The sequence below is a fragment of the Adiantum capillus-veneris genome, chromosome 3 (genome assembly GCF_014529385.1).
Source record: "Adiantum capillus-veneris isolate H3 chromosome 3, ASM1452938v2, whole genome shotgun sequence".
Classification (NCBI taxonomy): domain Eukaryota; kingdom Viridiplantae; phylum Streptophyta; class Polypodiopsida; order Polypodiales; family Pteridaceae; genus Adiantum; species Adiantum capillus-veneris.
The window spans coordinates 25,568,838-25,584,281 of NC_140933.1; the positions used below are offsets into that span (position 1 = coordinate 25,568,838).

A 15,444-nucleotide genomic window follows, 5' to 3' on the forward strand; every position below is an offset into this window, starting at 1 on the left:
TCCGTGGGCATCCTGGCAGGGACTTCCTTCTCGGACCATGCACCAGTGATCCTCACAGTGGCAGACAGACAGAGGAGTGGGAGCACGATGCTTCTCATCCCAGAGCGGGTCATGTTGGACTCAGCACTCAGAGAGGGTAGAGGCTCTCTGGACAGAGGGCATGGACAGCCAGGCTCTACCTGTAGACAGAGTGGCGTTAGGCCTAGCTCAACTTAGCCACTTTTTTCTCCAGGAGTCTCTGGCTCGACGGGCTGCAACGAGAGAGGAGGAGCAACGTCTCAGACGAGGCATTGCTTCACTACAGAGGATGCAGGAGCAGCATCCAGACAGTCCATGGTTGGAGGGGCAGTTACAGCAGGCTCGACAGGAGCTTGCTTGCACAGAGGAGAGTCGTCATGAGTTTGCCTTTTACCGAGACGCATCTCAGTGGACTCAGGTGGGTGAAAGAGTTACAGGTGCCTTTTTTGAGACAGTGGGACCTTGGCACCCACATGCCAAGGTCAATCAGTTGAGGAGACCCGATGGGTCAGTTGCTTGTGAGTTACTGTCGGCTTAGCCCCAGTCAGAGCCACAGGATGCATGCAGGGAGCAGGTTTGGGCACAGATGCCTTGTCTGGTTACTGAGGAGATGCGCCAGAGGCTAGAGATGTCTCTTCAGCTTGAGAAGCTGCACACCGCTCTTAGGGCCCTTCCTCGTGGTCGCTGTCCCGGTGAGGATGGGCTGACTCCCAGCTTCTTCTTGGAGTACTAGGACCTGCTTGGCCGAGATGTTTGTAGTGCCTTTCAACACATTCTGCACACAGGAGTGATGCCGGATAGCATGAGTGAGGGCCTGATTTACCTTATTCCAAAGGAGGGTGGCTCCTTGGATGAGATTCGACAGTGGCGCCCCATCACCATCCTCAACTCAGCCTACAAAATTCTTGCCAAGGCTTTGAGTTTGAGCATTCGGCCACTTTTGGAGAGCCTTATACATGGGACTCAGACAGGTTTTGTCAAGGAACGCAGTATCCTTGACAACATCTTCACTTTTTGGGAGGCTTCTGCCCTTGCACGGCTCCGTGGGGAGGACCTTGTGATTCTTATTCTCGATTTTGAGAAGGCATACGACAGAGTTGATTGGGACTTTCTAGAGGGCACGCTACGCAGGATGGGCTTCTCAGATGCTTGGATCCGAGGGGTGTCAGCTTTGTACAGACAGGCTCACAGTCAGGTGCTTTTGGCAGGAGGTAGAGGTGAGCGCTTCATGCTCACACGATCGGTCAGACAGGGTTGTCCTCTTGCCCCTTTTCTGTTTCTGTTCTAAGCGGAGGCGATGAGCAGATTTTTGGTGTCACAGCAGGTTGGTATGAGAGGCTTAGCACTTCCTATACGGGGAGATGAGCTTCTGGACGCTGAGTTTGCTGACGACTCAGCCTTGTACTTAGAGAGCCAGGAGGCCAATCTACACAGATGTGAGCAGGCTTTGGAGACCTTCTGCTGTGCATCGGGCGCATTGATCAACTGGAGAAAGACAGTGGCTTTCTCGGTTGGCAGTGCTCCTGTACCAGATTGGATGCCAGGAGAGGGTTTCAGGTGGATTCCTCCAGGGACTGCACTTCGGTACTTGGGTTGTCAGGTTGGTTTGGACTTGTCCCCCGAGCAGCAGATTGCTCCTCTTCTCCTGTCCATCAGGAGAAAGCTGTTACATTGGAGCTCAGCACGACTTTCGCAGGCTGGTAGAGTAGTAGTTGCCAACCAGGTGTTGTTGGAAACTATGTGGTACATCACTTCTTGCTGGATCTTCTCGAGTTCTTGTATCAGCCAGGTAGAGAGGCTTATCAGGAACTTCCTTTGGTAAGGTCGCGATACTCAGATTGCCCGAGCCAAGGTGGCTTGGTCGGTCATCACACTTCCTTGTTCTCAGGGAGGGCTTGGGATCATTGATCCTGTACAGCAGAGCAGAGCCCTTCTTGGGAAGTTTGTCGTCAGAGGACTTCTTCCAGGCGAGGAGCCCTGGAAGGAATTCTTGTTGCAGAGGCTTCGTGCCAGGGTGCCTCAGTCAGGAGGCCCTTAGCAACCTTCGACCAGATGGATCTTTACAAAGTTGCGCCAAGTTGGTTTGAGCAGGAGACTGGAGGACAGATTCGCTGTGAGTTTGCTTCGATCTTGGGAGCTCTTACGGCGTGGCCTAGAGCAGAGACAGCCGACGTACACGGAGGAGTGCCTACGGCAGCCCCTCGTCTGGAACCCCATGGTTAGCACTCAGAGAGGCCACTTGGTTGGGAGTCGGCCTCATGTTTCTTGGGGTCTCATGGTGGCAGGTCCAGCGTGTTCTCTAGGTGACTGGCTAGAGTTCACAGGTTTGTCAGAGGAGGTGCAGGCTGTCCAGCTACAGGGCATGAGAGGGGTGCAGAGCATGTGTCAGGACATCTCAGAGTCAGTTCCAGCTGAGTGGCTCACGCCTCTCGAGCCAATAGCACCCCGGTGGATGGGAGCCTTCACACGACTAAAGGTTCTCATTTCAGTCAGGGCTTGCTCAGAGACTGTCACAGCCCTGTTCTTCGAGCTTCAGGGTGGGAGACGATTACAGCGAGTTGCAGTAGAGGCCCCACAGGTAGCAGAGTGCTGTTTCCAGAGGATCCGAGTTGTGGGCATCTGTGGGAGGACTTGCGTCATAGACCCTGACCCAGCAGCTCTTGAGACTGGACGCTGGAGGCTATGGGCTTAGGAGTGTTGTCCACTGGCACGAGTACAGTGCGATCCTGGTGAGTGGCTATGGAGGGACCCCTTCTCTTCTGCAGACCGCCCAGGAGTCCCCTTCTTTCAGTACACTGTTCGGCTTGGACGTCATATACTTGCAGCACAGAGAGAGGCCCGCCCCGCTGCAGCACGTCATTGGCAGGAGGAGGGCCTCACAGTCGAGTTCTTGGCAGCTTTTTGGCAGAGGCCGTGGGACTCCAGACAGCTGAGGCGCGTCACTTTGTTCCAGTGGTTGGTTGCACACAGAGCCACAGCAGTAGGGAGCTGGCTTGTGCATGTGCAGCCTGTGACCAGTTGGTGGAGAGTCAGCGTCACTGTCTGTGGGACTGTCCCTCGGCCCAGCAAGTGTGGCTACGTGTTCTTCGGCTGATGCCTGCCCTCTCCACGGCTCGACAGTACCCTTGGGGGGCAGCGGCTTGGTCCACCCTCACGGGCCCAGCACTTCAGTTTGAGCTATCTTCCACCAGCAGGATGATAGTGATAAGGGGGGGCGACCTACACTCCAGCCTGCTACAGAGCTTACTCCACAGGAGTGGTGCAGTGAGAGAGAGGAGTGTTGGGAGCTCATCAGCGGCCTAGCTCTCTGCTTCATCTGGCGGGCCCACTGTTTCCGCATCTTTGAGGCTCGTCCTGTGCCACGAGCAGAGACTGTTCGTGACTTTTGGCTAGAGCTGATCCATACTCTCAGAGGACAGCTTAAGGGACTACAGGGCAGCTCCGACCGCATGCGGGAGCGCCGCGAGGCTTTTCTTGGACTCTGGCGCCCTGGGCCTTTCTACACCATAGTCCAGGGGGTGCTCAGATGGCACTACTGTCCACCTGTGTGGCTCTTCCCTCCTCCCATCTCTTGATTTAGCCTCATTGTATATATGTTGTTTTCTCATTGGGAGAGTCTCCCCATCATGCTTGTTGTAGCCCTCTCTCGCAGAGGTGGATGTAGCCCTATGGGCAGTTTTCATTAACTAATAGAAGGATCTATTTCTCGAAAAAAAATATAATTTACATTACCTGTCATAGGTTTATTTAAGAAATCATATGCATTTATCTTTCAAAGTACATATTTCTTGGGCCCAAAGTACATATGCCTCTTTTTCAAAGTACCATACATGTGTTAGTACATTGTGAAATTACATATGCCTTTTTTCAAAGTACCATCCATGTGTTTGTACATTGTGAAAGTACATATATGCCTTTTTGCAAAGCACCATGCATGTGTTTGTACACTGTCAAAGTACCTATTCCTTTTTTGCAAGTTCCATGAGTTCCACATAGGTTCTTTGTACATATTGTTGTATTACTTGGTAGATTTTAAAGTACTTGTCATAGTTTTATTGATAAATCATATGCATTTATCTTTCAAAGTACATATTTCTTGTTTCCAAAGTACCATGCATGTGGTTGTACATTGTGAAAGTACATATGCCTTTTTCCAAAGTACCATGGATGTTTTTGTACATTATGAAAGTACATATGCCTTTTTTCCAAAGTACCATGCATGTGTTTGTACATTGTAAAAGTACATATTTGCCTTTTTTGCAAAGCATCATGCATGTGTTTGTACATTGTGAAAGTACCTATTACTTTTTTGCAAACTACCTTCAATGGTAAGTTCTTTTGATTGATACTCTTAGCCTATCCTTGGTACTGTCATAAGTCCCTCCAGTGTATCCTTGCTACTTTTTTGACAATACATTGCAATTGGTGGTTTCAACATATCCTTGCTATCCCTTGGTACTATATGTATAAGTAATTATGATAGTTCATTTAATCTTGGACAGATGGACTAATATTTACTTCCCCTTTGTGGTGCAGAAAGATCTGCTTGACCTGGTAGCATCAGAAGCTACAGGTGCTGCTCAATTCAAATTTTGTGAGAGCTTGCTAGTGAAAGTGAAGAGAGGTGATTCAATGTTGCTATGTCCCACAGCTCGCGAGCATGGGAGTCAATTGTAGGCCAAAGTGATTGTTCCAGGAGCTTGTGCTGCATGTGGTTTAGGTTTTGTGGATTACGACGTCGTGTGTGTGTATACACTAGCATGTGGTGATACATACCATGCTTTGTGTTTTGTTGGATGGGCTGCGTCAGAGAAAGTATGTGCCAACCCCTCCTGTAAGCAGAGTGTTCCGGAATCGGCAAAGTCAATGCTTGTGCATAATGGTTGGTTTTTTATTCTCCATGTCTGCCTTGATTACTAGAGTTTGTTAAGAATGCTTTTAACTTATTTTGCACACTTTTGTGGTGCAGTGGTAGGTTCCAGTCATATGTCTTATGCAGCAACATTACCAGTTGAGGTGCCAATACGGAATGTTGATGCAACTCCCGACGGCCTCACTGTGGACACTGACATGCAGTCTGTTGATCAGTCAACTCCAGCTGGTAGGGAAGGCTCATCCTTGGCAGGTGACAAAACTCTGGCTGGCGAGGAAGACTCGCATGTGGCACGTGACAAGACCCCAGTTGTTAAGGTGGAGCCCTCTGAAGAGACGGAAGGTGAACCAAAACAAAAGGTAATTGAACCAATGGAAAATGCTGATGTTACTTTGACGGATGCTGTAGCGCAAGAGGGAGTGGAAGCCGTGCAAAAAATGGTTCACGGTGATGCAAATCCAGATTCTCCTGTCTTCCTTAGTGATATGGTGAAGATCTCAAAGAAGCGAAAGAAACACGATGATGGTGGCCACAGGACTTGGATCCCTATAGGCATTGAATGATTTTTATTGTCCCCCCTTTATGGTGCAGCTGGACAATCCAAAAAGGCGCAAGCAGCAGATATCACCCGTTCACAACAGGAATCTAACAAAGCAGAGGATGAGAGTGATGGTGAGACCTCCTTTACGCATGAATTGTTCAGGAAAAGCATCTTAGCACATAGAGGAAGTTTGTAGGTTCAAGCTCATTGATAGTGTCATTTCTGTAACTTATGTTCATGCTAAACTGCGTGTAAGTCGAGTGGGTCTTGGTTTTAGGTGGAGATGGAAAAGCGACGATCAAGGAAGTTCCGGAGTCACTGCCTCCCCCGAAGAAGTCCCCCATGAAAAGTACTCCCCTCCGACATCCCAGTAATATTTCCCACCCCCCAAAGCCTCGTGTTTGCAAGAAATTGTGACATTTGTCACTTAGTGTCTTCACTCTCTTGTAATGTCAAGAATCTTTGATTTTTGCTTTTGGAATTCAAATGAGAATTTTATGTTGGCCTCCATTTGTCTTTTTTGCTTTATTACAATGGTCACGTTTGTACAGTGTTCGAAAGGTGCTTAGTCTATTCCTTTTCAATTTGCAACCATGTCTTTTACAGAGATACCAAAAGAAAAGGTGACTCTCAAACTGCCTGTCGAGGAAATAATAATCATCAGAGATCCACCGCCCTATGTTCCAAGCACAATCACATCGTTGCCATTCGATAACCCTACACGACCATCATTAGTGTTTGATCTTAATGGTGTTCTCTACGCTTCATGGTTTAAATCTAACCCTCCTGATATGGAAACTACTGCATTCGACCTCATCCAAGAGGCGAGGGACAGGTTGATTGAGTCTTTTTCAGAATTTTTGCTATATGTATGATTTATGCATGCCCACCGAGCGGGAATTGTTGTAGTTTTCAGGTACCTCTTCATTCCCAAGGATGCAAAACAGTTCTTAGCTTGGTCTGTGGGCTGGGAAAATATTTACATTTGGGGTTCAACAATGCTGGAAAGAGTGGACAGAATAGTCTCTATAGGTTTTAAGGGGATTTGTGACTACTTCAGTGGATGGTCAGGACAACAGCTATGTGATGTAGCCACATTCTCCATGATAGGTGGAAAACCAGTTTTTTTCAAGAATTTGAAAAATTTTCTGAAGGTGGTTCAACGATACGATGCGAGCAATGTGCTATTGATTGACAACAGTTTCTATAAATGCCATTATAATCCTCCCGGTTCCTACATCATTGTACCTAGCCTAGAGGAGCGGCGTAGTGACTTCTTGTCCAGGGACATGAAGGAGGCTCTTGTGAAATGGCGTGATGCTACAAATCGGTCAGCCAAAGCTGTCACCTTCAATAATGTGAAGCCTACATCGGAGGACGACTATGTTAAAGCTGCATTGCGGCGTGGTGGAAAGATGACCAGTTATGAACAATACTTGAAAGGGGCACAATTGATGCCAATGCTCTTTAAGCGCTAGTGTCTCTACATTGTCATGTAGTGGTGTATTTGTAAAGAACTTATGTAATTTTGTGAAGCCAACTTTTGTAGCAACCCCTTGTATAAGCAGACTTGTCATTACAGCTACCTATTTGTAAGCTAACGCTCTCCACAAAGCCATGTATATGCCTACTTCCCATGAGGGATGTTTTCCTGGCAACATTCAGAATGCCTCTGTACTGACTGCCTAACATGTAACTAGTCGGCAACACGAAAATTGAATTTATAATTATTCCATTATGTCACCATTGTCGTTTTGGACTCAATTTATTTTGTGGGTAGTGTGTGCTTGGTTGTGGCTGTGGATGGTGTGTGAGATAGGCAAATGAAGGCTTCTACTACCATGCTATGTTTCAAGATTGGAGACCTCTTGTCATTACAATCATGCTGTTTTTTAGCATTCTACCACTGGAAAGTAGCACTACAAGAACCAACCATGGTACTTGGTGTACCCAATGTGCAAACAGGTATTTTAAAAAGGGATTGTGTAACCACCCACAATGGTACACTACCTTCAGATAAATACATGTGACAATGCTGGGAGACTACCAGCAATGGTACTTAGAGTACCAAATTTACAGATATGGTGCATTCATGATACTTAAAGTACCTAATCTGCACACTTCTTCAATGAAGAACATGCACTTAGAACCTGTGATTGGTACTTTAAGACTACTTAGATACCCCCTATAAGTACCTGAAAAAGCAGTAAAGTGCTTGAAACCTGAACTATAGTACTTAAAGTACCAAATTTAATGATATGTTGCAAAAAGATAAAAGTAAGAATCAGGAGGCTACATTTGTGATTATGTGTTTTTGGAGGACTCAAATACAACGAACACTAATTGCAGCAAAACAACTGTTTATCAAGCTCCAATATAGAAAGACCTACAAGACCATTAGCATGCTATTGTACACATTTTCATGAACTTCTGCAGATAATCTGAACTTATGTGGCTCACCATGTAAGGTTTCAAGGGTATCTTGATAGATGGAACCAAGTGTGATGCCAACAACACTTTTGGTTGTTCAGGAGGGATGTAATAAACATCCTCGGTACCATCAACTAGCTCATAGTAGTATCCCTCAACCAGATATGAATTTGGAAAAATGCAATTGTCCCAAGAATCTCTTAGCGCTCGTGCTGTTTTGTATTTCTCCTTTGAGCACCTCAAGAGATAGAAGTCTGCTCCATCTTCGTTCGCATTCGTGGAAAAGTTGTCACCTACACGCAGAGCGTCACTGATTGCATCATGATGTCCACCATACATAGGCAAATCTGATCCTTCGTCGTCACTTGATTGATCGCTTTCTCCATCACTGCCATCCAAGGGTTCGATGTTGATGTACTTCCAGTTCTCGACATGTGTGTTGTTAAGGCATCGCCTCCAGCGTTGTGACATACAAGGGTAACAAAAACATGAGAGAGCTCTATAGCGCAGTGCACACTTGTCATTCCTAGAGTGTCCATTCACACAATGCAATGAGCGTGACCCTTCCACTCGCTTGCAATTCCATTTCCTCTCCCTGGGTACATCAGCCGCTTCGACTCCCAAATCTGACTGGGTGTTTTCATCATGAAATTTATGTTTCAAGAAATTGACCACATCCTTGGCACACTTCATGTGCCAAGCGTCACGTTTCAATTGCTCATGTGTCAGAGCCCTTTTGACGATAGCACCAGCCCCATCATGCTCTTCTTTGCCATGGCCCGATGCAAAGAAACTCCATAGCATCTCAATGTCAGTCAAAGAGTAGTACCTAGATCAATCACACGTCTCAAAGACTAGGCAAGAACACAAAACTCGCACAATTGTTTAAGAGTCAAAGGAAGCTAGCATACCTTGACACAAAGAAAAATGGTCTAGATGCCTTGAATTGAGTAGCACATCCGTCTGACCAGACCCAGTGCCGCTTCAAGAAGTTGAAACCTTGCTCCTGTAGCCACAAACTATGAACTTGCATACAATGTTGTACAAACAATGTGTCATGCTCTTTGTCATCAGATATGTGAAAATGTATATATTTTAAGACCCTGTCAGCCTCGTCCCGAACATAAGTGATGTGCACCAAGATGGTGACTTGTGAAGAGTACCAATGCATTGATTGGATTTCATTTTGCTCCTTGTAAGAGTAATTTTCAGCAAAGTCTATAACAGAGACTACCACGTTTCTAGGAAACCTTTGAATGCAGTCTTTGAATTGTTGAGATTGCCACCTGGCAATAAAATTGTGTTTGATGTAGATGGTTAGATGATTTTCAAGGAAGGATGTAAAGTCCTTGCATCCCATCTCCTTGACCAGTAGATCCTTGCGCTTCTTGGCTTCTTGATGGGCTGACGCAACGTCTTCAAACACCTTTACTGAAATCTGGAATGCATTTTCAGATTTTTCTCTTGGACAGAGCACTAACCGCTTTGATCCACATTGATCACATTCTCCCTTCAAGCAAGACAGTTTATGAAACGTAGAGTCATCTGGCTTTGGACATAATACCATCTCAGCCAAGCTGTTGATGCTACTGTGCGTGTACGCAGCAGCTCCACACTTTCCTAGGACCTCTTCTGTGAAGCATATATCACAACTGCAGCCACACCCTTCACTGTGCACTCCTGTCTTGTTTTGTCTCATCTGGTTGAATGCTTCCTTGATGTATATCATTTCTATGTGAGCAATACAGCAGCAAGTGTACCTATCCTTCAACTTACGAACAAACCAAGGCTTCAATCCTTCAAAACATTTGAGAGAGATCTTGATGTGCGAATACTGCATTTGGAATCTCCTATAGAGATCCACCTGTCCAATGAAAAGTAAATCTCATCAAAACCTGTAGTCAAAACAAGGTCAAAGTCATTGTAACTTGAATTTTCTACCTAACATGGTACTTTCCTAGACCTTTCATTAAGTACTAAAGTACCTTAGACACTGTAAATGATACTTTAAGAAGTATCAATTTCTGCAAAGAACCTAAGCCTCTGCAATTGGTACTTTAATAAGCACCACAAAGACTACCTCTAAAGTACCTATATACCTAGATTTGGTATTTTGGAAGTACATGTTTGGTCTCATGCTAGCTTTAAGAAGTATCAATTTTTGCAAAGTACCTAAGCCCCTACAATTGGTACTTTAATAAGCACCACAAATACTACCTCTAAAGTACCTATACCTAGATTTGGTATTTTGGAAGTACATGTTTGGTCTCATGGTAGCTTCTACCTAATCTCAAGGTACCTTTGAAGCTTCCAAGTACCCTAAGAGGATGTAATAGTATACATGCATGGTTATAAAGGACCTATGAGTTCACAAAGGTTGTTTTAAACTACCATTGAATGTACATTGGTCATCCAAAAGTACCCAAATAGGACTTATGAGTTTACATTGGTGCTTTTGAGCACCAACCCCTATGATGTGACAGGAAAGTATTACTACCATCTACATGTAGGTATTCAAGGTAATCTTCAAGCTAATATACACCTACAAAGTAACATATAGAAACTTTGGTAGTATTGAAGAGTCTATGCAGCTTGCCCCAAAGTACCTTTGATTGCTTTTATGTATACTTGAGGTACTTGACTCCCCTCATGAATGCTAGTCTTCCGGAAAGATTACCTTTTGGAGCCTACACACCTCTCGGGCTTGATAGACAGCATTATACTTGATGTAATACTACCTATATGTAGTTACTACCTATGTACGCATGGTACCTATACTATTGCATACAAGAGAACAAAATAATTCAAGCATTTTCAGAGCATACCTGTGACTCGTCAAGCAAATGTATTGGATGCTTAATGTAAGATTTTCGTCCGAGACGTTTCCAGCACACATCCTTTTTGTTTAGAGACACTCGCGTCTTCGTTTGACAAAAAGCAAAAACATTATCTCTTATCTCCTGTGTGATGCAGCGGCTTTGAGGCTATTGGCGTCGGCATAATTGCAATGGAAATGCTCCCGCCTCAGACTGTTTTAATCGTTCATTAGCTGCTGCAAAATTTCGTCGATGCAGCCTTGTGAACCTCGCCATCTCCGAATTTCTTATAGACCTTGATGGATCCCCTTTGCTATTTACCAGCATCATGCATAAAGCCCTTTTAAGTTTCAGCTCCTCTTTAGACAATGATGCTTTGACTTTGGTGATTGTACCATGTATGTTGGAGAGTATAGATTTCTCTACTCCATGGTGTAACCGTCGAAAAGCTGGCTTCTCTAAAAGCAATCGAGAGGTGGCTTTCTTAACTTCACAATTCATGCCTTTTGTAGCTTCTTGCCAGCAAAGCACCATTGTTGTGCAAACTGTACTCATATCTTCCGGCGTTGACAAGCATGATGCATCACGTTCTCTTTTCCTTTGACAGCTCTCTCGTTTTGTCATGGCCCAATACTGTCGCATCCTGTGTGTGGCTTCTTGGCGAATTGAAGTTGAGTACTCTATGCGGCCATGAGGGGGCAGCCCATCATGTATTGGATTGTCTTCTACATGATCTTCAAATGAGTGAGACCACTCCATTGGATTTGAAGCTTGCTCATTGCAACCAAACTCATTGTCTGCAATCATGGGCTGCCATCCAATGTGATCCACATTTGGATGTTGTTGGTGTCCAATTGCTGCCTCCGTAGATGTGGGATGCATTGCAAGTTGCAAATTGTGTAGATAATGATTCTGGTGCACACTCCCCTCTTCCAAACTGTTCACACCTACACACATGGGCTGGTGCCGAATTTCTTCTCCCAACCTATCGGTACGTGTATTCGTGTGGGGTTGCCAGTGCCTCCGGTGCAACATCCCCTCCTCTTCCAAGCTATTCTCACCCTCACAAACATGTTGGTGCTGAATTTCCTCCAACTTGCTGATGCATCTATTCATGGGCTGCCATCCACATTGAGAGTAGAGAGAAGTCTGCTGCTGTTCAAATTCTCGTTGCCACCTCTGATCAGCCACACCAATACCCTGCTGCAAATTCTCTCCAGCCATGATTCTCTCCAGCCACACCAATACCTGTCAACTGCAATATGGCTTACATCAAGCCAGGTAGACATTAATGAGGCAGAGGGCTACGCAAGCCATGCTTGCTTGCTTCAAGAGAAGGCTCCTGAGAGATGGAGGCAGATTGTTGTATGGCATGTAAGCACAGATAGAGAAAGAGAGCTCAGACTCCAGGTAGAGGGAAAGAGAGCTCAAACTCCAGAGAGAGGCGCTCAGCTAGAGCAGCACGCGTGAAAGACAGACGGACAGACAAAAGCCAAGAAATTGTCAAAGTCGTTGGCGGCAAAGTTTTAAAAAACTTAAAATTATTAGTTTTCACAAGAACCTAAAAAACGTGTGCTAAAGCACCATCCATAAGTGCCACACAAGAAGTGTCAAGCACACTACTTTTTGCATCACCTTTACATGCTATCACCCGCCACTGGTTGCACCAAATCCGATGGAGACTTTGATGGACATGATGCTACAACAAGAGGCGCAACGCGTTGGCTTGCATTGCAAGCGCGAAGAAAGAATGACAGACTTGGATTGCAAGTGCGAAGAAAGAAGGGTAGCCTTGGAGCGTGAGCAAGCGCGCTTGGCACGCGAAGAAAGAAAGGCAGCTTTGGAGCTTGAGCGTGAGCAAGCACGTGAAGCCCAATGCATAGCGGTCAAAGAAAGACGAGGGGCCTTGGAATTAGAGCGTTAGGCGTAGAGAGACCGACGCATGCTGGAATTGGTCCTACACATACTCACCTCAAAATCCGAGCCGATCAAAGATGTGGGCAGTTCATCAGGTAGCACAAGTAGAAATGCGGACTCCAACAATCTAGCCACTGAGAAGTTGACGTTTAGTAAGTATGATGGTAAGATGGATGCTAATGATATTCATTCTTGGTTGCATCAATTTAATGCTTACTTTGCGACAACTAAGAAAACAAGGAATAACAAAGTTTTGATGGCAGCCATGTATCTTACCGATGATGCCATTAATTGGTATCAAGCATGGCAAGAGGCACAGTTGGCCGCACTCCTAGAGGAAACCAAGGAAGGAGTGCCCCTTTCTTACAATTGGGCCGAATTCCAAGACAAGCTCAAGGTGCGGTTTATGCCACCTTAGTACTTAGCGCGGCGCAATCTCAAGCAAAATGGTATGCCAGTCATGTCTTTCTCTAACAGTGTTTTGCAGCTAGGCACCCAATTACGTAAAATGATGAGTGCAAAGAGGCATTCCTTTTTGGCTTGGATGAGTATATCAAGTTTGATGTCGAAGTACTCGACCCAATAGATCTCAACAAGGCGGTAGCGATTGCTCTCGCACAAGAGATGAAGCGTAACAAAGGAAAGCCTAAGGAGAACAAGTCTTCTCACAAGACCTCTTAGACTCCTCAAAACCCACAGAACGGTAAGAATGGTAACTCTTCTAGCTCATCTTTCTCTAATCCTTCGGAAAAGAACTTTCAAAATGAATTTAAGGGTAAAGCTAAAACACCTGCTATATCTAAGCTAACCCAAGATGGAAAAACTGCAGAAGGAATTATAGGAGGATACATAAAACCAAAAGAACAAATCATTTATTCTAAGGAAGGTCGCTATTATCAATGTCACGTCAAGAGTCATATAAAGAAGACATGTCCTAAGAATGCATCCAACGAATCTCAAGAACCCACAGAACCCGCATCCTCTGTTAATGCCATAAATGAGAACGCTAGTGTGTCCCAAGTTTCTAATGATCATCTAGCTCATGAGTCTCTCATGAAGTGTTATGGTCATGTGAATGGTTAACACATGGTGATCTTGTTTGACTCAAGCAATATGCATGATGTGATTGGTGCCTCTTGTGGAAAGAGCTCGTTTAACCAGACAACTCCTCACGAGGTGTCGCTTGATGGTGATCGCATGTCTGATTCAGGAAACGCCTTTTCGAGATATTTCTGCGAGTCGAATTTATGCTCTTCTTCTACCACAATCATGGCTTGCTGATCATTGCAATGCCCTTTGGCACAAATCTGATCTCTGGTGGAGGAAGCTTCTCTCTGCCTTGTGGAAAAGCCATTTGCCTTTGAAGGAGCGACTGTTTCTTTGGCGTTGTTTGCTTGCAGTGCTTCTAGTTGGCACTTTTCTTAGGCCGCGTCATATTCGCTCCTCCTCTTGAGTCCCTTGCTCCACTGCAGAAGAGGATATTTGCCACTTGTTGTGGGATGGCTGCATTTCTAGAGACTTCCTTCGCCGTGTATCTGTAAGGTGAAGCGGATTTGAATGATGAACTTTGCTCAAGATGAGTGCTCCGAACTGTGCTCAAGGTTCCTTTTACTTACGGAAGGAAGAAGTTTCCGTTTCTCACCCTGTAACTCGAATAAAAGGGAGGGAACAGTCTCTGAGCATGTCCGAAGTGAGATGAGAACCTCACCATGTAACTCGAAAAAAAGGGAGGGAATAGTCTCTGAGCATGCCCCAACTGAGATGAGAATCTCCAGTCGTGTGAAGGCTCCCATCCACCTACATGCTACTGGCTCGAGAGGTGTGAGCCACTCAGCTGGAACTGCCTCTGAGATGTCCTAGCACATGCTCTGCACCCCTCTCATGCCCTGTAGCTCGAAACCCTGCAACTCCTTTGACAAGCCTGAAAACTCTAACCAGTCACCTAAAGAGCGTGTTGGACCCGCTGCCATGGGACCCCAGGAAACATGACGCCGACTACCAACCAAGTGGCCTCTTTGGGTGCTAACCATGGGGTTTCAAACAAGGTGCTGTTGTAGGCGCTCCTCCTTTCAAGTAGGCTGTCGTTGCTCCTAGCCTCGCCGGAAATGCTCCCAATATCAAAGCAAACTCATAGCGAAGAGGTCCTCCAATCTCCTCCTCAAACCAACTCTGCGCATCTCTGTGAAGATCCCTCTGGTCGAAGGTCGCCAGGGGCCTCCCGCGTGAAGCACCCTAGCACGAAGCCGATGTAGTAGGAACTCCTTCCATGGATCCTCACGTGGAAGAAGTCCACTGACTTTGAACTTCCCGAGAAGGGATCTGCTCAGCTGTGCTGGGTCAATGTTCCCAAGCCCTCCCTGTGAACAAGGAAGAGTGATGACCTGCCAAGCCACTTTCGCTCGGGCTATCTGAGTCTCACGTCCTGACTGAAGGAAGTTCCTGATCAGCCTCTCTACCTGGCTGATACAAGAACTCGAGAAGATCCAACAAGAAGTGATGTACCACATAGTCGCCAACAACACCTGGTTGGCCACTACTAATCTCCGAGCCAAAGAAAGTCGTGCTGAGCTCCAGTGTAACAACTTCCTCCTGATAGACAGGAGGAGGGGAGCAATCTGCTGCTCAAGAGAGAAATCCAGACCAACCTGACAGCCCAAGTACCGAACTGCAATCCCTGGGGGAATCCACCTGAAACCCTCACCTGGCATCCAATCGGACACAGGAGCACTACTAACTGAGAAAGCCAGTGTCTTTCTCCAGTTGATCAGTTTGCAGATGCACAACACAAGGTCTCAAGAGCCTGCTCACACCTGTTTAGGTTGGCCTCCTCGCCATCCAAGTACAAGGCT

General features: G+C 46.0%; 1 pseudogene across 1 annotated transcript in view; it reads right to left on the reverse strand.

Annotated features, from left to right (window-relative positions):
• Positions 1–7,739: 7,739 nt before the first annotated feature.
• The window catches only part of LOC147460633 (uncharacterized), a 60,227-nt pseudogene continuing 52,522 nt past the window's right edge, over positions 7,740–15,444 (reverse strand). Inside the window, exons 2-3 of the transcript XR_015187503.1 lie at positions 8,774–8,868; positions 7,740–8,691 (exon numbers count right to left, since the gene is read on the reverse strand). The product of XR_015187503.1 is annotated as an uncharacterized LOC147460633 (transcript). The remainder of the gene's footprint in view (positions 8,692–8,773; positions 8,869–15,444) is intronic.